The sequence below is a fragment of the Haematobia irritans genome, chromosome 4 (genome assembly GCF_050003625.1).
Source record: "Haematobia irritans isolate KBUSLIRL chromosome 4, ASM5000362v1, whole genome shotgun sequence".
In the NCBI taxonomy this organism is placed as follows: Eukaryota; Metazoa; Arthropoda; class Insecta; order Diptera; family Muscidae; genus Haematobia; species Haematobia irritans.
The window spans coordinates 1,710,490-1,734,050 of record NC_134400.1 but is presented as its reverse complement, the minus strand read 5'-3'; the positions used below and the strand labels follow the sequence as shown (position 1 = coordinate 1,734,050).

General features: G+C 34.1%; 1 protein-coding gene across 1 annotated transcript in view; it reads right to left on the bottom strand.

Annotated features, from left to right (window-relative positions):
- The window catches only part of LOC142236969 (uncharacterized), a 242,965-nt gene that overhangs the window by 185,525 nt on the left and 33,879 nt on the right, over positions 1 to 23,561 (bottom strand). The window lies entirely within an intron of this gene.

Genomic DNA, 23,561 nt, shown 5'->3' with positions numbered 1-23,561 from the left:
AAAGTGGCATATGGACTTGCAAAGTGAAACATTTCGTTTGAATGGGGCCATAAAATGGTCGATGGGCTCATCGGCTAGCTGGTTGAGAGGGCCAGTTCCATGCAGAGATCCGTGATGATTTTAGTTCAATTTAGTCAAGTTTAGTGTGTGATGTTACAAATAGCACGTAAATATCATTAAATTGTATCGGCCGTAATGGCCACTTTTTTTATGAGCCGGAATAGTTATGTCTGTAATTTATGACCTTTTGCTCTCCTCTGCATGGAGTTTGAGTTGAACTCATATTTGGTGTTAGTGATGGTGGCTAATTAAACTACAAACATTTTTATGGCTTTTAAAAGAAACACTCTTGCCACTTACAAAAGCCAATCAATCGAACTGAAATTAATTGGAATGGAGGAGTTGTTGGCCAAGACATCATAAAATTGAATAATTAGTTTCAAAGCAATTTCAATACGAATGGTTTATGGACTTTGGGCGAAAGACACAGAACCTCATCAGTTGGCCCCCCACAGACCCCCAAAAGATAAAGCCTGATAATTGTGGGTCTTTACGATGACTTCTCATGAAATCTTAGATATTCCGCCACAATCAACACCTGTCTATAAAACAAAAACTCCAAATAGTTTTTTTTTTCACACACTTGCCTTGGCTGGAAACATGTTGGTCATAAAAATTGTTTAGTTTGTTTTTGAGAAAATTAAGAAAAAACAAAAAAAAAAAAACAAAAAAAAAATTAAAACAGTTTTCCTAATCTTTGGGCGTGTGTGTCATAGTTTTTTTTTCGTTATTATGAGCCTGCTACTACGGTAGATCCTGAAGCTAGCTGCATAGACTGCCCGTCAATCCATTGGTGCTTCGTCCATTCTGTTGAGGTCACTGTGTCACTGTAAATGAATACCACCACTATAGAAAAATGAGGAAAAGGAAAACTTTTTTATGAGGCTACAGCACCATGGGCAGGCTATTCATTAGTTTGACTTGGCCATAGCAGGTTCTTAAAGTTTGAGGAGGTCTCAAACTTTGCTTGGTTACTTGGTTACCATTCATCCGTTGAATGTTCTCTTTTCAGCAACCGGTTCAGAGTCATTACTCACTTCAAAGACATTTGACATGATGCAGGAGTTGTTGGCTGACCCTTTGAGCCGATCTTTCTATTTATTTCAAATATTCGAGACAGTTTGTACATCAATGGCTATGGTCATTTGGCACGAGAGCAGTTTGAAGAGTTTCTCATGAAAAGCTGAAGGTTTTGGGCGAACAAATTGGCTCGAATTGATTAAATTGATTGATTTTTGTTTAAATTCTAGAGCAAAAAAATTATCTTGTTAACTTAAATGAATTTAATGAATTTCGCATCAAACCTGCACTACTATTTGGGGAATATCGCATAGATGGACCGAGAGATGGAATCTGAAATTGATTCTGAGTATCTAGCCTCAGCAATTTCGAATAGGACAGGCGAGTTTGCAAAAACTATTGGTGTGAAGGATAATGTCTTTTGCACGACTTGCATTGATGTGGAGGAATCAATGAATCAATTACGCAGCTATTGTGCTAATGTCCAGCATTTTGTGGACATATTAGTTGCGGATATTACTGGCGGATCTGAAAAATGTTAACACAAACAGTCTGCTAAAATGGTAAAATGATATATGATCCCCTCTACCATGTTTCAAGCGCAAAATGTTATTTTTAGACGGGAAACATGTAACAAACCCTATTTTCCCCGAATATTAACTCCTATATATTTCGGTCAAGCGACTCCAAAATTCCAATTCGACTTAAATACAAACTTCTGTAGATCACATAGCCTTAGTCTGCGAAGTTTGTCTTTACCTTACTTTAGAATGCTGTTGTTAATAAGAATTTTCCATCGCATGTCTAAGAATTTATAGGGGTTAACAATGCAATAGAAGTTTACAGAAATATCCCATATCATTGTTGGATATTTTACACTGAAATCAGTATATTCAATGCATAATGTATCAGTTCGTGTTATTAGACCTTCCGAGTAATTACAGCGAATTTATATAGATCGCTTTATGACAAATCTCCAAGATGTGAACAACATTTTTAATTAGGCAAATAAAGCCATTATAACCACCGTACTCGTTTCCCCCAAACCACAGAGTCATCTAATCTGGCGAGACATGCAGTAATTTGTTAAGATGTCATCGCTGCTTCACAATATCCGTGATTAAGTTTTTTGTAATGGATACCCAGTGCGTGGGACTTTTCGACATCACCCTCGTATGTCTTGTGTGATTGTCTCTTCGTTGTTATTTAATGGAATGCTGCAACTCCAACTCAAACACATGTTTAAATTTATAATAATCATAAAACACAAAAAAATATGTTAAATATTTACCAAGAATTAAAGTTTAGTTCCAAGAGCTATACTCTATACACATAATGCACCTATGGTTAAATGCATTTGACGATAATGACGATGATGGAATCTTCAATTATGCCATCCCAACATGAATTTCCTCTTCCCAGTGGTTGTCCGTCTCCATGCGGAAATTAACCCAAAAAACAACACAATCTAAAGCCAAAAATGTTATTGGTTATAAATGTAAAATATGTTCGTTTATTGGTGTTGGTATTGTTTTTTTTTTGAGGGAGGGGGTTGAGGAGTTTTGTAAAAGAAAAGCTCATATTTGCATATTAGATATTATTATTTTTATTTTAAAATTTTATTCATCTTTCGTGAAAATCATAAAACGGTTTGACGTTTTTGGTTGCTGATTTGCTTTAACACCGACATACGTCGTCAAAGACCCATATCGCCATTGTCTCATCGTCACTCGTTAGCGTGTCAGTTGGACACATGTACCATTTCTGTAGTTATGGCGATAGGAAACACTCTAGACGATATTATTAGGTTCATTGGAAATTTTTATTATTATTTTTTTTTTTTACATTGAACCATCAAACCTCAACATGTAAGCAGTCATCCATTGGCTAGACCGAATTTATAATAACAATCTAACCAAGAGTTCTCTAACTAAATTATTAATATATTTTATAATAATTAAAAATATTTTAATTTAAATTAAAAAAAGAAAAAAAAATTGGATCAAGTTTGAACAATCCGACAAACTACCACTCAAAACCATGGCATATTAAAACAAGTAAGTAAAGTAGAAAGTCGGGCGGGGCCGACTATATCATACCCTAAACCACCCCCACTGAATTAGTAAACATAAGCATTTGTGAGGTATAGTTTTGGACATAAAACACATTTCTATATTTAAGAACATTAAGGGGCAGATGTTTATGGGAGCTTTATATCAATCTGAAGAGAAGCACATACAGAGTTAGTACGGCACTTATACACTGAAAAAAAAAAAAAATATACCCACCATGAAGAAAATTTTTTGGTTAATTTTAGAAAATTTAGATTATTTTTAGAAAATTTTAACTAAACAGTATTACAAACGCTGACATCACGCCGATATTACAAAAATACATAAACAAATTCAAGAAAATTTATTAGATATAATTCATTTAGTTTCTCTTGTTAAAGACATTTTTGCATTTCGAAGGAAAAAATTGGAGTTCAAAATTGCAAGAATGTCTTTAGTGCCATACGAAGTTTAAGATGGGCGCATTTTTAGTAAAATTTACAAATTTAAAGAAATAATGAACTATTTTGCGAGAAGTACGAATTGAGTAAATCTTTATGCTTCATTTGGGTATAATTTTCTCCTCTAGTTTTGTTAATTTAACTAACGTACGCCAAAAATTATTAAATCCATGGAAACTTTCTTAAAACGTAATAATTCCATGAACTAAAATAAATTTAAATCAGCTTTAGTGAAATATAGGGTTCACTTTTTTTTTGAGTGTATTGAGTCAATTATTAAAACAAAAAGAAATCGCTCAATTTTAAATTTGTGTAAGATTGGTTCATAAATAAGAGTATTATGGCGAAATTTGTGATAAATGTGGCGACATATATATATGCGCACTATATTTAAATCTGAACCGACTTGAATGATATTTTGCAGGTGTAGGTGATACTATAGAAGATTAATTAGTGCCAGTTTTGAACAAAATCGGTTCATGAATAAGTGTATTTTGGTAAAATCTGAACCAATTTCTATGATTTAAGGCTTAATTTATTGCAGGCTTAATTTATTCTATAGGAGATAAAATTGTGTCAACTTTGAGTAAGATCGGTTAGTAAAAAAAGTTATTATGGAAACATTTACGAAAATCGGGTGATACATTTATGCGGGAGCTATAACAAAATCTGAACCGATTTCGATGATTCTTTGCAGGTTTAGCTAATACAATAGAACGTTATTTCGTGCTAAATTTAAGTAAGATCGGTTACTATATAAGGGTTTTATAGCCAAATTTGGGAAAATCGGGCATATATAGGATCTATATCTAAATTTGAACCGATTTCGATGATTCTTTGCAGATTTCGTTAATACCATAACATTGTGCTAAATTTGAGTACGATCGGTTAATATATAAGGGGTTTATGGAAAAATTTAGGGAAATCGGGCGATACATTTATAGGGAGCTATATCTAAATCTGAACTGATTTCGATGAGATTTTGAACACTTAAAGCGTGCTAAATTGTATTACGTTTTGCCAAAATTTACGATCGGGTAGTAAATAGCTGTAATCTGACCCCATTTATCGAAATCGGGCGACACATATATATGGGAGCTATATCTAAATTTGATCCGATTTCTTCCAATAGCGTGCGTCCTTGTTCAAAAGAAAACGCCATGTACCAAATTTCATCAAAACCGATTAATAATTGCGAGATCAATGTTCTTATATGTGGTTAAGGGTACAAATAGGATCGACAGCTATAAGACCTCAAGAAAAAAGGGTTTTCTACGAAAATGCAATTGTTCGAATCTGAGTTGTATTTCTACCTATACAAATTCTGAGCACTATACTATATAATGGTACTAAGACTTAGTAATACAAGATACAATAGATTCCCCTACATATGCCGTGGCAAAAAAAGGACTACTCTCTCTCTCCTAACATACCGAATGTTTACATTAAATTGCGAAAAAAAAACAATCGTATAACACCATCAGATGCATTGGACCAGGCAAAGGAATAGACGAATTTCTATTACCTCAAAGTGACGAATATCATGGACCTGGAGAAGAGGTGTCACTTTTATGGACATTTTTATATGAAATGTTAACGTTAACAAGAGACAAAATGGCAAAGAAACCCAAAAAAACAAAAAAAGTCAACATAACAGCAGACATAAATATGGACAAATCTTTGAAAGTAGCACCTCGTATGGGAACTCTGAAATGTTGGATACTGTGAGAGGTGTATTAGCATGGTACCTTAATATGCCAAGTCTACATGCGAGTGATGTGTAGACGGACGGACAAATGGCTAGCTAACTGACAACAATGGGCCACATTTATGATGCAACTAACAATGTTTGTTTGTTAGTCTGATAGAGTGCTGGTGTTGCGATATGATGTCGTGTGGCTGGCTTCTTGGATCAGTACTCTCGACACAAGTGATGATTTGGAAATATTCAAATCGTGTTTAATCAAAACCAAAACCTCACCAAACGAATCGCAACAAAATGAGAAAAATAAAACACACACATTTCCAATATTTCCATATAGGCTGGTGATGGTGCATAAATAAAATACGGCTGGGAATAGGAATTCAAAAAATGAATACGAATGCCAATATAATCATGTGTTTTGTTTGCATACATTTTGTGATCTGTCCATAGGTTTAGGCGTCCGTTCATTCGTCTATTGGTGTGAATATTCGTTGCATACTGGTGTTTGGGGAGCATTGAACGTTTGGGCCACATAACGACAAGTTGGCAGCAGTGGGCATTTATTAGCATTAACGATTTCCCTGGAAATCCTTTTCTTAACATTTCCCTGAGATGGAGTAGTTTCTCCTTATTGTGGCATGTCAAAATGGCGGCTGTGAATGGATGAATAGCAGCCAGCCACACGAATCCCAAATAGTGAATGTAAACGCTCGTTTCGCTGGAAACCTCTGTGTGCCTGCTTTATTTGTTATATGGTCGACGACGTGACAAATTTATATCTTAACACATTTTTCAACACGTTGCAAATAATTGCAATAATTTTGCACCCTAAATAAGCAACAAAGCCAACTAGGCACCATGATGATGATGATGACGACGACGACGATGGCCAACAATAGTTGCTGTTGCAGGCATAGATACTGACTTCGGTTGCAAAAAGAAAAAAAGCTAAGAGCCCAATACAAATGTCGCTCTAAAATGAATAAAATGAGAATAAAATAAGCGACAGCATTCACTGTGCCCCCATAGGGGAGCAGAAGTGGTAACAGAAGCTCCAAAACAAATTTACATACCAAATTGGCAACAAAGGTGGCAAGAAACAAGAAATGACCAGGTAAACAAACACAAAACAGTCACATAGCTTGTTGCCAGCAAATACGTTGCCAATGATATACCCTTCTTTTTTCCAGTACCTCTCCATTTATGTCCTTACATGTGTTCACACATATCTACATTTCTGGGTGCTATTGGGTGGTGTAAAAAGCTTGACGAGGAAAAAAGTTTGATATTATTCTAGATATGACTACCAAAGCACTATAGCTGATATAGGAATTTAACCGGAAAAAGTATCTCCCAATATCTAGCTCATCTTTTAGGCCATAGGAAAATTTTCCGCCATTATCGGCGCACGTTTAGAAGGTTTCAACTGTTCTTTGGTCAGCGGTGTATACCGAAAACTTATGAGTGACCAATTTGAAAATCGTCAACATATTTTTTTTAACTATCAAATGAGAAGATTCTGATTTAATTCTGAAAGTAAGATTTGAATCACAGACCGATATGGTTCTTTTTAATTTCTTAGAATGCGAGTGGTGCTATGGTTAGCATGCCAGCTTGCATACAAAGGGCCATGGATCCAAACACCAACATATTTTTCAGCGGTGGATAATCCTCTCTCAGTAGTGCTGGTGAGATTCCTGAGAGCTTCAAAACTACTCTAAGTGATTTCACCTCAATGTAAAACGCCGTTGGGATTTTCCTATAAAAAGGAGGTCCCTTGTCATTGAGCTAAATATAGAAACGGGCATTGATAAGAGAGAAGTTCACTACTTGTGGTATCACAATTGACTGAATAGTCTAAGTGAGCCTGAAATAAAGGGCTGTCACAATCATTAGCGTAGCTAGACAATTTTCCTAGGGGGGGCTATAGCCCCCCTAGCTAAAAATTTATATTTCATTTATTTATATTTCAATTAATGTTTTATTTCATAAAAAATTTGGAAGTTCTTTAAAGGCACTTCCAGAAGATGTACTCCCAATGATGTTCTTTATTTTAACTACTCAGGAAGTTCTTTAAATTTTTAACTTGGTTTTTTCATACTTTTAATGGGAAATTTTAATTTTTTTGTTACAAATAACTTAAAAACGAAGTAAGAATTCATAAAATGGTACAAATAATTAAAATCTTGTCGAAAAAAATTCTAAATCCATTCTGAAAAACTTGTGAATTTTTGAAAATATTTGAGGTCAAACGTTTCCGACAAGCATTAGAATCCATTAAAAATTATAAAAATTATTTATTTGACAAAATATAAGAGAATTTTTTAATTTACATTCAAAACATTGAATTCGGATCACACCTAAAGAAGTGATGCAAATTCAGTGCAACGGTTGTTGAAATGGATGACTTCCGTCCTATGACAAGCCCATGTTAAATTCAACGCTTCTTCGCCAATTTTGCACCACTTCCGGATCCAAAAAGATCATTTTCATTACTTTTTTGGCGACGCTTTTTGGCTGGGCTTGTTTATTTTTTATAAAAATGGAAAATCGTAAATAGGTTTTCAAATTCTGGGGGGGGGGGCTAAAATTTTTCTGGGGGGTCTAAGCCCCCTCCCCAGAGGCCTTCCTACGCTTATGGTCACAATACCTTTACAGACGTTAAAAGAAATGATAGCAGAAATTCGATCCCAGCCGAAATTAGCCTGAGAATCAATAGAATATAGTATACAATATTTAGCGGTGATACTAAGGGCGATTTCGTTTCGCAAAAAATATGTTGCCTTGGTGTTACACTACTTTTTGCCTCATTGTATTTTCGTCCAAAATGATAGTGTCGTTCCAAAGTAGTTGGTAATTCATAATATTGTGAGGGCTACCCAAAAGCCATGTCTTTCATATTTTGCAATCAATTTCAATCGAAATCGCCATAATTACTCATCGAGCCACAACTCGAAATATTGATAGCAAAAACTTTCTAATATTAACGAAAGTTGTCCTTAAAGTTAAGCAAACGAAATAAATTCGTAAATACAATGAAAACTTTCATTTCTGTAGTGAATTTTCTACTAGCAACGAAACATTTCATACTATAAATGAACATTTACATTGTCTTAAGGATAAAAATAAATATATTTTTTCTGGGTCTTGTAAAAATTCAATAGCTTTCCGTTTATACGCCCAGAGAGGGAATATGATCACCTAAAACATGTCTCAAGAGCAAAATGTTATTTTTTGACAGGGAACATGTAACATTTTTGCCGTAACTATTTTCTCAGAAATTATGTATCTGATTTCGGCAACCATCCACATGTTTGACGAGAAAATAACATTTTTGAGATGAAAATGTTCCATGTTTCCCATTTTGCTCTTAACAAGTTTGAGGTGATGATATTCCTTCTCGGTGATTGAATCCCAGAAAAAAACTTATTGACCTATTTCCAAATAAAATCTCTGGCCAAATACTTAAGCCTCCATCCAATATAATCATTATGGACATCCTATACCCATGAGACCATCGAATATTTGGTTTTGTGATGAATGCTATGTCCATTTGTGATTGTCACTCAGGCCATGGAAGAATTGAAGTAAAAAAGAAGAAAACAATAGACAAGCGATAGATACTAGCATATTTGGCTGGTGTTAAACATTTTGTGCTAATTCCTTTGAATCTGAAACTAAATTTGAATTTCTCCTTTGTGCTATACGCCATCACTCAGGTAATGACAAGGCAGGCATACCAAAGGAAGCACGACATACAAACAAGCCGGTGGTAAACAGCAAATAAATATCAAGATCCAGAAGCGGAATTGAGGGTCAATTTCTAATGGATTTGCGGAAAAAATAAAAACAAAATCGAATCGAATCATACCTCACAAAAATAACAACAAATGGATCGAATACAATAAAATTTTATAAGGCCATATCTCACATTAAATTGGTGAAGTGTTTTAGACTTACAAAACACAACTTCAGACTTCTCTAAATTGGATTAAACTAAGTTGGCTACAGCTGGGCCATAAGTGATATCGGCCATCCACAGGCCTCGAGCTTGAGGCCTTGCAGTATCATATCGGTTTATATTGAGACTTTGTAAAATTGTGGACCTTTATGGACATGTTAGATGGCGACCATCCAAAAATAACATATTGCTCTTGAAACATGTTTGAGGTGATCATATTCCTTCTCTGTGCGCACTTACATAATTTCAAAAATGAGTTTCCAGAAGGTCAAAGAAATCTAATTTCCGGTGATTATATCCCCAGTAATTTTGGAGACTTGTAAATTGTTGTGGTGTCCATATCATACATTTCACTTGAAATTTCGAAACCTTACCACCAAAATCCTTTTTTCCACCTCTGTTTTTATAATGGCTTATTCATGACATATGTTTGTTAGATCCAATAAACTATGCACTCTTTTGAGTGTATGTTTGATTTGTACTGCAATTTTCGTTTCATTTTGTCGCTTTGTGTCCAATTTGAATCGCTTTTTCCCAAACATTTTGTCCATTTGCACTCGGCCTGCACAATGTCCCTGGTAAACTTAAACTTTGACGATATGGCCATTGAGTCTTTTGGATACCCTTTTTGTTTTTAGTTACCATCCGTTAGCAATTGTGGACGACTCGGCCAGAGAAATAGAGAGCGAACGAGTGCGAGAGCAAGGGAGTTACAAAAAGAGTGTCCAATTTGCACTTTGATGCTTTCGGATTGTCATAGTGACACATTGTTTAGTTACGTTACTTTGACAGTTACAATACGTTATGTTGTTGGCTGTCAATAGTTTTCAAATGGATGCTGAATGTGTTGGTCGAATGGTTTAGTTGGCTGGTTGTGCTACGGCCAATGCTGGCCTTCTTTTTTTTTCATTGATATGTAAGTTGCAAATATTGGCATGGTCACATTATCCAATGTTGGTGACGGTGATGATGGTGGGACTGTTGGATGAATGTTGATATTGCTTGGTTGGCATAGAGAAATGGTCATTGAGTGGTGCCGATGGCTTTGCCTCCTTATGAAACATTGGTTTTTGCTGGTCACTAAGGCAAAGAGGATTTCAGATAATGGTGCAAGAGATGATTTTTAACGAATCGAAAGCCTGGTCCAGCCTCATTCCTACTATCGCCGCCACATTGGTAATATGCTTGCAGTGAGCTTTATACATTTCACTGCTAAATTTGTATGACGATGATGTGAAAATGGCAAAGCGAAAACCTTGCTTCACAATTGGTATCATATCAATTTAATCCATACACTTTCCGAACATGCTACAGGCAGACAGACATCCATCCATCCGTCCAAATATCTAACCCATCATCCTTATGTATGTACATAAATTTCTTATCTATATATTAAGGTGGATCGCCGGTTTGAGAACTCCTCGATTGTTATCCATGATTACATATTTAGCATGAAAAGTTTACAAAATCAGGCATTTTCCATATTACCATTTTTTATCCTTGGAATAAAAAATATAACACGTATACAAAAATTGGTACAATTCTATGGAGTTACCTATTACGTATTGAATTTAAATTATTTAGAGCACATTGAAAATGCTTAAGAAGTTACTGAAGTAGAACTGGTTGTACTACTTCCTAAAAACATTTGACTATTATCAACAAAACTACGGCACAAAACTTGTGCCTATGTCCTCGAAGTATCAAAATTTCTTTTCGCCGTGACAAAAAAAAATTAACTGAACCAAAAAAAAAAAAAAGTTAACATGGTATTTGTAACCATATGCTTTAGCTATAGAAATTCTCGCTGCGGTTACTCTACATGGATATATGCTATGCTCACTTAGACTATTCAGTCCATTGTGATGCCATAGTAGTGAACTAATCTCTTATCACTGAGTGCTGCGATACCTATTTTTTATAGCCGAGTCTGAACGGCTTTCCACATTGCGATGAAACCACTTAGAGAAGCTTTAAAACACTCAGAAATGTGACCAGCATTACTGAGAGATTATTCAGCGCTGAACTTCTTGGTGTTTGGTCGAAACTGGGCTTGAAACCACGACCCTTTGTATGCAAGGCGGGCATGCTAACCATTGAACCACGGTGGCTCCCGGGATGTAGATCTTCTTATACTGAAAAGTCATCAAAGACTTGATGTCAATTTGGGACAAATTGATTTCAAAAAGTGTCATTTTTGGTACGCTTTGGTACAATTGAGAACAATGACATGGAAGGACAGAAAGTGTAGCATACGTAGTGTTGCGTCTTGGATCCGTATATTGCCATGCGGCATAGATACACCCCAGTTATTATATCTGACCATATTGAGGTTGGTGTTAGAGGTGTGCGCGTGACACGAAATTCTCGTGACACGCGTGAATCACGCGTTAATCACGTGAGTCGTGAACAAAATCCAAAGCAACTCTCGTGCGTGAATGGGACTAAAATAAATATGTCGTGCGTGAGAAATAAATTCGGTTCGTGAATATGCGTGAATAAAATTTCTGCAAACTCACGCTCACGAAAAAATTCAAGATTTTATTCATACTCGTATGTTAACTGAATTAATTTAGCTCTCGAACTATATTCTATTTTGAAATTTTGTGCGACCATCTCTAGTGTATAAAACTATGGACAGTGTTGAGATGTAACCATCTTCGTCACACCTCTCACTCACTTGGCCATAGTAAAACGAGATGATTTTTTAACATATGTAGATTTTTTGCTTCTTTTGTTGCTTGAATGTTTTTGTTTAGTTTGTTTTGAGATTCTGTTTTGCAAGATGATCTGTTAAAATGTTATTCACGATATAAAAGAAAAGCAAATATAGCTTGTTAAAGTGCATTTAAATGCTACCTGAAACCAAAAGCTAGGGATTCCGCAATACAAAAACCCGTAGAGCAAAGGAGACGCAGGAGCAGGTGATGTATAACTAACTGGTCCTGAAGATATCCCAAATATTTTTTGATACGATTAAGATCTGCAACTTCATATGGAAGACAAATTTCTTTAAACAAGCATTCATACACTTACACATCCACATACATATACATGTACATCCATTGATATCTCATGTGAAGTTATGCTTAAGCTTTGGCATGAACATGCTCGTATGAAGGATGTGCATATATTTTGAAAAATAACTAATGATGTTTTACTTACTGTTTTTGCAAAAATCATATGGTTTATTTTACCATTTTAGTAGAGCTTCTTGGAAAAAGTATACAACATTGTAAAATGATAATGAAACGCATTTTATCTTAAAACATTCTCCCTCCGCCTTTTTTGGTTTAGTAGAGCGCGAGTAATGAAAGTTAACTTCAACAGAAGCAAATTTTCGTTGAATTTCAAGATGGATTGATAATCAAATTGGGGAATTCATGGTAAATTGTCGTGCATTGAATGTATGGCCAAAAGTAAAATAATTTGGGTTGATATATACCCCAAGAGGGATTATGGCGGCACAGTTGGATTCTACTGCAAAATAAAACTATTTCACAAAAATATCACTCATGCTGATTTAACTGCAATGAAAAATTAACTAGAAATGGTTTTATCCTTAAGAGAAAGTTGAGCATACCTTTGTTTTATATTCAACCAAATAAATTAAGTTTAGTAAAAGGAAATATAATGGAAAATAAATGATTAAGTACTAAGTACTAGTCACAGTGGTACAATATATACAAAGGATCATGGGTTCAATCCCAATATCGACCAACCTCAAAAAAAAAAAAAAAATCAGCGGTGGATTATCCCCTCTCAGTAATGTTGGTGATATTTTTGTTTCGAAGCTTCTATAAGTGGTTTCACCGTAATGTTGAAAATCGCTCGGACGCGATAATAACAGGGGATTCCTTGCCATTGAAATAAACATAGTGTTGGGCAGTACACTCAGTGATAAGAGAGAAGTTTACCACTGTGGTATCACAATGGTATTCAATCCGAAATATCGTGCTACCACTTAGAGGTCACGAAGAAAAAATCTTACTCACGCTCGATATTGTTTGGTAGGTCTCACGCTCACGCTTACTCACGAAAAGAAAACTTTTACTCACGCACACTAACGCACGAAAATGTCTTGACTCACGAAAAATACCGTAACTCACGAAAAATATCGTGACTCACGAAATATGTCGTGACTCCCGAATAATTTTATGAGTAATTTACCTGAGGGACGTTTTTGAAATCATGAGCACAATTAAAATCGAGAGCGTTATTAAACTCTTAAGATCCTAGGTGTCACTAAAATTGCAAATGAATTTAACTTTTAAGCGTTTTATGTTGGAGAGCGGGATAATTTTCGTTAGCGTAATTCGATACTCACGCACACTCACGTTGTTGACATGAGCGTGACTCACGACAATTTCGTGTCACGTGCACACCTCTACTACCACTAAACCTAACCTAACTAACCGAATTCTTTCCGTGCGTCTTATTTTTATTTCCAATCTTAAAAGTCACTTGCTGTCACAAGTGTCAGTTGAGAGAAGGGAAAACAAACTTCAAGTGTGAAAAAGTTGGAGCCAAACTGTTTAGTGTTTTACGGAATACTAAAATAGCATAACATCTGAAGAATTAATGAGTAATCGTATCAGTAGATGGTTCAGATCCAAACAGAACATTTGCATTGTTTTTTTGGCGACAATTTTTTTTCCATTGAAATTTATGATTTATATTATTCTCAGATTCGTAGATTTCAATTTAAAATAATGAAAGATACCTCCGAAACACAAATCCAAACCTAGAGAAACTTTTTTGCATGATTCATGATTTGTAGAAAAATTAATGAAAAAAATACTTCTTTAAATAGCATTGCAATTAAAAATATATTACAAAACCTTATGAAACAGCAGTAATGTATTAAACGCCGGCAGCCACAAATGCCACAAATACAAAAACAAAATCTCTAACAAAAAATTAAAATAAAAAATAAACCAAAACATAGATTGTTGTACTTGTGGTATATGTTACGAATTCCCTCAAGAGACAACAATGGACAATGTTGTTAAATCATGGCCAGTGAATGCCAAACACAATAACCAACATTCAATTGACCGGTCACTAACCAACCGATCATGCAGCACACCCTAAAGTCATAGTGAGAAAAATTGAAACATTTTTGCTCCCCACCTCAAAAACTGGCCCCAAAGAAGAAATCTATTCACACACAGAAATGGTAACAACGGAAGCTCGGAATTAAAAAATCATTCGTAAGACATGGCTCAACAAGAGCAGTAGCCTTAACAATATCTAAGCCAATAAGAGTAACCAGTGAAACCCCAACAACAATATCCATCGAATCGATTAGTTTTAATCGGTCAAGTTCGAAATATTGCTTCCATTGTGCCAGTGGTGACAACTGTGTATTTGCGTTCCGTTTCTTAAGGTGAAAGTTAGAAAATCTAGAATTTCTATACCCTACACGCTATTATGGACCTCGATAATCCATAATGCATGATCTGGAGATTGATTCATTTGGATCCTATTTTAAATTAAGGATAATTGATTCAGAATCCCTTCTTTATTAACTTATTCGTAGCCGTCCGTCCTTCTCATGACTCGTTTGTCGCATAATAGGTGTTAAATTTTTTCATGAAATTAAATTCCGGGATTTTCGGAATTGAAATACAATTTATATGGTAGTTATATTTACCATATATGAATCCTCAATACAAAATGAATCGCCCTAAAAATTGACACAAGGTATTCATATATGGTATGACTTAAAGAAGCATACAAGGAGTCTATTAGAAATCAATATAAAATTTGTAGATGGGTCTAAATGAAGACATGATGTTAGAATTTCACACATTAGGTTCTGCGCAACAAGTTTAAAGGGGATAGGATGAAGAATAAGCTCCTAGCGTACTTTAGAAATCAGAATCTGGGCAGCAATAGGTGTAATTTGGGACTGACGGATATCGGAAAATAACCTCGATTGAGGATTGTAAATAAATACACAGTCGTATTTTTGAATAATTGAAAAAGTCGTTCCAAAATTTGGAAAGGTCGATTTTTTTTTTACTTTTCGTCTCTTTACAATTTTGCCGACCTTTGACATCGTGTCTTTAAATTTTTTGATGAATTTTCGGCATAAGAAAATCTACATCTTATTCCCTTTCCACTATTCTGTTAAAAGTCGATTGTTTGTACCGTACAAGTAGTCGACTTGACTTGATTTTCTAAAAAATCAAAGGAGATTAGTCGAAGACTTCGCCTTCTCGATTGACATTTACGATTTTTGTAACCCTACACTAATAGAAAACACTACACTGGTAGAAAAATGTTTCGTATTATTAACGAACGGGCTTCGTTGATTATTTTTCGTTAATATTACGAAATTTTTCGTTATAAGAACGAAAGTGATCGTTAATACAACGAAATCAATCGTTAAAAGACAATTTTGTGTTTTGGTTTTTCGTTATATTAATGAAACACGTTTCGTTAATATTACGAATATTAACTTTCTAATTTTTTCAAGAATTAGAATAAAAAAATTTTCCAAGATGAAATTATTATAATCATTTGCACATAGAGAGTAACTTTTGGACACTTTTAAACTAAACAGTCGTTTTATATACTCTGAAACTGGAATTGAAAATTTCATTTATAAAACGAAATCGATCGTTAATATAATGATATGGTTCGTTAAAAAATAAATTTTAAATTGTTATATTTCGTCATATTAATGAAATATGTTCATTAATAATACGAATGGGAGTTTGAGTATTTCTGCCTCTCCTTACTCTCTCTCTCTCTCTAAAACGTCTCTTCATACTCTCTCTAGCGTGTATGTAATTGGTACATATACATCTTAGTATGGCAATAAGCACATGTGTGCGTGTGCGTCTTGAAAAACAAACGGTAAAAAGTTCAACAGAAAACTTGTCTGATGGGCAAACATTAACAACATTTACGTTCTTTTCGCTGAAGAGTGCACACGCTCATTACAGTTTCGTTGTGAATAATAAACATAGATGGGTGAGGTTAGTTAAATTGGTGTTTTTTGTATATTCGCAAGAAATTTAGTGTACATTTTTAATCTTTAGTGAAAATGCCCCGGGGACGGTGATACGATTATCATTTTTTGATCTTAGAAATAAGAGGCTTTTTTTCTTAAGTGAAAGTCACAATATATGTTTATTATATTACTTAATTTATCATTATATATTATTTCTTACTGTATATAAAACATATTTCAAAGATCTTAACAAAAAATAATACACTACCAATTACTACACTCAAATGCGCTAATTGGTTGGGTTTCATTAATATAACTTTTGTGTTCATTTATACAACGTTCGCCTTTCATTCATACAATGAATAATTTTCATTCATACAACGTATAAGCTGCACCCATACAACGAATAAATTTCATTCATACAACGAATAATATTCGTTAATACAACGAAAAGGCTACGTAATAGCAACGTAATTATTCGTTAATACTACGAAATGTATTCCATAAAGTGTTTCGTAAATATAACGTAAAATTACGTTGTTATAACGAAATGCTACGTTGGCTGACTTTTAATGAAGAATTTCGTTAATACAACGTAGAAGTTCATCGTATTAACGAAACTTTTTCTACCAGTGTACGTTCCAGAATCGTGAACGGATGGTAACTAAATGAAAGGGGAACGTTTACGAAAAATCGAAACGGAATGTTTTACTTGTCAGTATTTGTTGACATTTAATTCATATGAGTTGACATTACTGTTCAATGGACACAGTTTTTCTGATGTGTGACTTTGTGATACAATCGAAACCGAAATGAAATTTTCAATCGATGGACAAGTCCAATGGACAGACATTTCTTTTTTCCACACTATCACCAACTCTTGGGGCAAACAAAAAACGCAACGACTCAATTCTGTGACAAGAGCAACTTCCTCCAATAGAGTTTCATTAGCCTTTGGAATGATTTAGATAGACACAGATATGGGTGTTGGTACTCTTTTGTGTTGTTGTTGTTATTATTAGAAAACTTTTATTTCCTATCAATCTCAATTATTATTCGAATATTTTGTATTCATTTTAAAGAATGAATGGAGGATACAGGCAGAATTGTTGCTCAACGACATGTCATTGGATATTAAGACAATTGTACGAGTATTGTATGTTAGCCTTTTACAGTTGATTGACAATTCGTTGTGCTTGTCTCATATTTTTCATTGATTTTCAATTAATAAGAAAAGTTTTAGAATGCTTCATATTATAGAGTTTGAAAAGAGAAATATTTGTGTCGAAATGAATGGTCTCGGGCGTTTGTTTCTGTTGGTAAATGAATGATATTCGACACTATGTATCAAACTTATTTTTTTTTTTTTTTGAAAGTAATAATCAATCATAATGTTTGGCCATTTCAAGAGATTTTCATATTCATGTGTACACTCTGCAGGTTCACGTCTTTAGCGTAAATAATTTTTTCTTTGCTTTGTTTTTATTCTATATATTTTCAGGCTTAAATGTAGTTAGAGCCGACATTTGGGTGATGAGAGTTTGCTGAACATGGAATATGGTGTTTAAGAGAATCAATACTGCTCCGAAAGAAGACTTTACCGAGGAATAAACTCATAGATGAATGAAGTTTTCTTGTGATGTTAAAATTTTTTCTTTAGACTGAACCTTATGTGCCCTCCACTATAGATTCTAAATTCCAATCGGAACAGAGGAAATTTGCTACTCCAACAGGCTCCGGAAGTCAAATCTGACGATCAATTTATATTCCTGCTACATATGACCAAAATTGAGGATCGGTTTATTTTTCCATTTTCAATAACATCTGGCCTACATTGATAATATCTACTTGTGCCAAGTTTCAAGCCGATAACTTGTTTCGTTCGGAAGGTACATTGATATCAAAAGACGGATAGACGGACGGATGGAAATCGCTGATCGACTAAGAATTTTACACCGACCCAAGAAATCTTTATGTTTAGGCCAATATTTTTTCAGTGTACATGTGTTCACTGGGCCTATTCCTTCATGTTTATATTGCACACCATTCCCATCGCCACGGATCATACGAAATTCACTGCTCGAAAATTTCGTTTCTTTGCATTGGTTTGGCATTCTGTAATGAATTACTATACAGACAGACAGTAGTGTCAGTGGATTATAAACTTTTCATTTCCCATTAAACGGCGTTTGACATCGTAAAGATGGTTTCGTTACATGTAATCACGTTAATAAACAGAACCCTAATTGTGTTCGTCGCAATATACTAGGAAAACACCAATTTATATTTATTAGATGTACTATTTAATTCAAAAGCGATGCCAGGTCCATATCATTTAGAACGCATCAGGATCTAATGTGAAGTCGGACAAAATTCTTCAGCATTAAACACAATACAGAATCTGGAATGAATAATCTCTTTGCCATTAGACATCTATAAATAGGAGGAAATTTCATTTGTAAGTACTTTTAAGTCATCCCCTAGCCTGTTTGAAGCTATGTTCTTCTGGTGGTGATGCTGCATGGCTGCTTGGAAGTTACTTTAACACCATCTGGTTGTTCGGACAGTTTGATGGTGTTTGGGTAAAAGCCTATCACTAACCTTTCGAAAGTTATTTACATTTTAACATTACACAAAGTGTCACGATTTTTCACAAGAAATCGTTGTTGGAAAATAACACAAAATTCATGATCGCACTTAGTGGCCCCCGCACTGCCTATCTCTGGCCACCTTCTTGCCAGTGTTTGAGTTTTTTTTTTGTTTCTGGCTCTAGAGACCTAACTATTAGCTATGCGATTCAATCCATTCACTAACAAGGCCAACATTTTTGGGAAGGGGGAGCAATATCGACAGTAGTAAATGAGGTTTTCTTCACATTAGAATGAACTCCTCCTTTTGGACAGGAGAGGAAATGGTTGTAGTGGCCAAAAAAGCTACTCAAAGATTTGGTCAAATATGCATTTGAATCTTCCCCCCAAAAAAACGAACAAGTCCAACAACAATAACAGCGAAGTCCTTCCATTAGAAAAACAACAGCAAAAGCATGAGGAGTACCCAACGAATAAAAAAAAAACAAATCTGAGATAATTTGAATAATCATCGAAGAGAGTAAACGGTAGCAACTTGTCTGGGGGAGGTGGACATTGTGAAATGCAACAACTAACCAAAAAAAGTACAACTGCTGCAACAAGAACAACAGCAACAACATCTATTGTAACATCACCATCGACAATCGTTGCTACACAGACTCTGAGTGTCAAATCTCAACCGACAACTCACAAATTAAAGTTAAAAGTAGTTCAAGTGAAATTTGGGACTCGGCTACGGCCTCGGCCTCTGTAAAGATCGCAGAGCGACTCAGTCTGGCCCTGTTCCGGAAAAAACTAAAACAAATCCAAGCAATCGAAATGAAAACAAGCAACCAACACCTTTTATGTTTCAGTATCTGGAAATGTTCATCTTTGACTGTCATTAGTCAGAGTGCCAACCACCAACGAACCAACTAAGATGACTGGTTACCTCAATCGTTTTGGCAGACTGTTTGCTAAACTCGATCTGGGATTTTAAGTTCACTGATGCCGTTTTGTGGTTTTCCATTCCCATGTCCGTTGCCCTCCCTCTGCCAGCATCAGAGGATGTGACATCAAACGTCGGGCAGCATCGATATTTGTACTTATTTTGGATTTTAAAACAAAACACGATCGATGTGTTGTGTTAACATTTGGACAAATTTACATACAGTTAGTTACACTTTAGTATAGCCCCATAGGCCAGTTAGTCCAAGTCCAAGAGTCAGAGACATTTAGCCAGTTTTAGAGACGACACAAATGATAAAAAATCCTGCTACTATTGTTCCAGACCGTTTTTCTGTTTTCTTTTGCTGTTTTAGTATTGTGGGAGATCTCGTTAAGCACTGTTTTTGTGGAGGGGATGGTTTGTAACACGCAGGATCACCTAAATTTTCCGTATATTTTCTCCAATACACAGAAAGAAAACTGTGTTACTGGTTTGCTCATATACTAACTCTACCCAGCAAAAAAAAATTGGAAGTTCTTCTAAAGGCACAACTTTAAAAGCACTTCCAAAAATGATCTCCCAAAGATGTTCTTTATTTTAACTGTACAGGAAGTTCTTGTTAGTCAATTTTTTAAAACTCGCCTTTTTCATGATTTTAATGGGAAATTTAAAATTGTTTTGTTTGAAATAGGTTAAACAGATTAAGAGTTAATAAAATCATACAAATTATTTAAATTTTGCCGAAAAAAATGTTAAATCCGTTCTAGAAAACGTGCGAGTTTTTGAAAATATTTGATGTCAAACGATTCAGACAAGCGTAATAATGCATTAAAAATCATAAAAAATTTATTTATTTGTCAAAATATCACATATTTTCTTAATTCACATCCAAAACACTGAATTCGCATCACATCTTAAGAAGTTAGACAAATTCAGTGCAACGGCTACTGAAATGGTGGACATCCGTCCTATGACAGGCCCATGTTAAATTCATCGCTTCTGCGCCAATTTCGCACCACTTCCGGATCCGAAAAGAACATTTTCACTATTTTTTTGGCGACGCTTTTTTACTGGGTAGAAAAGTACATCAAAATTATCATTCGGAATATATGAAAGAAATTTTGGACATCGGATATATTAAGAAACGATTCAACTTTGGCCACATTTGGAACATTAACCTGAGTTTGAGGTCTAAATGAATGCTACATGAAAAATTATGGTACATATGGTGGTCGCGGTTGCCAGTCGTGCCATAAATAATCTACCCACTTTAAACAAAACCGTATTTTAAAGTTTGCCAAAACTTCTATAGAAAATTTTGTCAAAATTTTATTTCTATAGAAAATTTTGTCAAAATTTTATTTCTATAGAAAATTTTGTCAAAATTTTATTTCTATAGAAAATTTTGTCAAAATTTTATTTCTATAGAAAATTTTGTCAAAATTTTATTTCTATAGAAAATTTTGTCAAAATTTTATTTCTATAGGAAATTTTGTCAAAATTTTATTTCTATAGAAAATTTTGTCACCATTTTATTTCTATAGAAAAGTTTATCAACATTTTATTTTTATAGAAAATTTTTTCGAAATTTTATTTCTATAGAAAATTTTGTCAAAATTTTAATTCTATAGGAAATTTTGTCAAAATTTTATTTCTATAGAAAATGTGTTTTTTAACCGAACATTTTGTCAACACTTTATTTCTATAAAAAATTTTATCAAAAACATTTTCCTATATATATAGAAAATTGAAATACCTCGTAGTTGTAGAGGAAGAATTTGCAAAGTCTATTTTTATCCATTTTTAGAAGAATTCTACCGATGGTGGCAACCGTGGTAGTGGTCCAAATGCACATATAGCATAATTTCCATTACGAAATAATTTTAAAGGTAACATAGTTCAAAATTGGATACTATTATAAGGAAATATCATTTTCTTGCGAGAGTATCCAGCATTACCAAGAGCAAATTTGTAAGCATGGACTAGAGTGAGCAAACAATAAAACACAACTGTATTTGCTATGTGGAAGTACTCATGAAAATTGGATATTTGGTAACCGAAATCGTTCTGCGACTGTAAACCGTTATTCCCAACCATATGGTATACAGTTTCTTACCTCAACTACTTTTTCCTGGTCGTGAAGGGTGAGTCTGAGGTCTATCAAAATATGAACCAATATTCGATGCAGTTTTTGTCGAAAATTTCTCACGAATCCTATTATTACTGAAGGTTCCTATATGTAAGGTGGCAACTAAAATTTGAAATTTAATTTGTATTGCTCCTTTGACTGAATTAAAATTGATTTTATTTAGCGTAATTTAATTAAATAAATTTGGTTTACTTTAATTCAATTTATTTTCATTCACTATATGCAAGAACCCTGCATGGTCGAAAATTAATATGCACACTTATATAACAGAATGTAAATCGAAGACAATACACAAAGGAAGATAGGAAATTGGCTACTAAGGAGATCAAACCATTTACGGTGTTAGTTTCATAGTTTTCGTTTATCGAACCAAATATAAGCATTAAAGCATTAAAATGCAAATAAAAAGAAATTAAGTGCGGTTTTTTTTTTGTTGCCTAAAATTTAACATTGTTTCATTAAAAAAATTAAGTTTTTCTGAAAAAAAAATACAAAACAATTACAAAACATGTATGGAACTAACATGGTAAATGCAACATTTGGTATGACGCAAGCCAATTTCCTATCTTCCTAAAGTTTATTGTCTTTGATGTAAATCCTTGAATCTATGATAAGGTAGAGCCTCAAAAGAAATGCTATTTTTCTTCAGTGTAGGCCGTAGAAGTCACCGTTTTTTGTATGTTAAGTCGTCTGTTTTTGCGAAAATGTTTGTTAACACATTTTTTTGTATTGTTGTAGTTTTTCTTTCATTTTATGTTTGTTTAACAAATAAGAAAAAAAACGGAAAAACTCTCGAACAAACGTAACAAAAACGTAAGAGAAATAAAACGTTTGCTTAGTTTTGTAAATCAGCCATGACGATCAAATGATCGTGAGATTAAAATTTTTTGTTTTAGTTTTTTTTTTGTGGTATGGCGTTTGTTGCTTAACTGATTTTGCAAATTTTCATGTATTAAAATTTTTGTTTCTTTTCAGTGGCAGTTGTTTCAGATTTACTTAATGCTTGTTTTTGCATTCATTAGACATGGGAAATTTGCACTCCAAACCATTTAGGAAGTAGTTTGCAGTGTCAAAACTCATTTTGATGCAAACTGAATAGTGACTAAAATTTGCATTGTGATGTTGTTTCTGGAAAATTATTTAACTTTTTTTGGTTTTTAACAAAAAACAAATCAATTTTATAAAATGTTTATAATGATCAAAACTACTTTCTCTAAAATGCGAAAATTTTGTAAAACCGCGTACTCGGTTAACAAATTTTCTTTATGAAAATATAGAACGTGTTAGAGAAAATGGAGAGTCATAAATTCAGATTTTTGTGTCCTTAGACAAATGCAAGACTAAATCGATACTCAGTTTGTCAAACGAAAAATATGAAAAAATATGTCCAACAGAAACATTAATTCTAAGAACCTCGTTATAAACCCGATCATGACTTTGCTGTTCATTCCCCCCATCTGTTTGATGTTTCCAAGTTGTAGGGCGTTATTTTTATGCGATTAAATTTTGATAAGTATTTAGTTTTTGACTAACATCTTAAATGTTGGTAGATGGAACACAATGTTGCTATTGTTGTGAGGATACTTTTATTTCGGATGCATTCGGATTCGTTCAGATTTACTTACGTATTTATTATTATTTTTTAATATTTTCTTATGATAAGACTTATAAAAG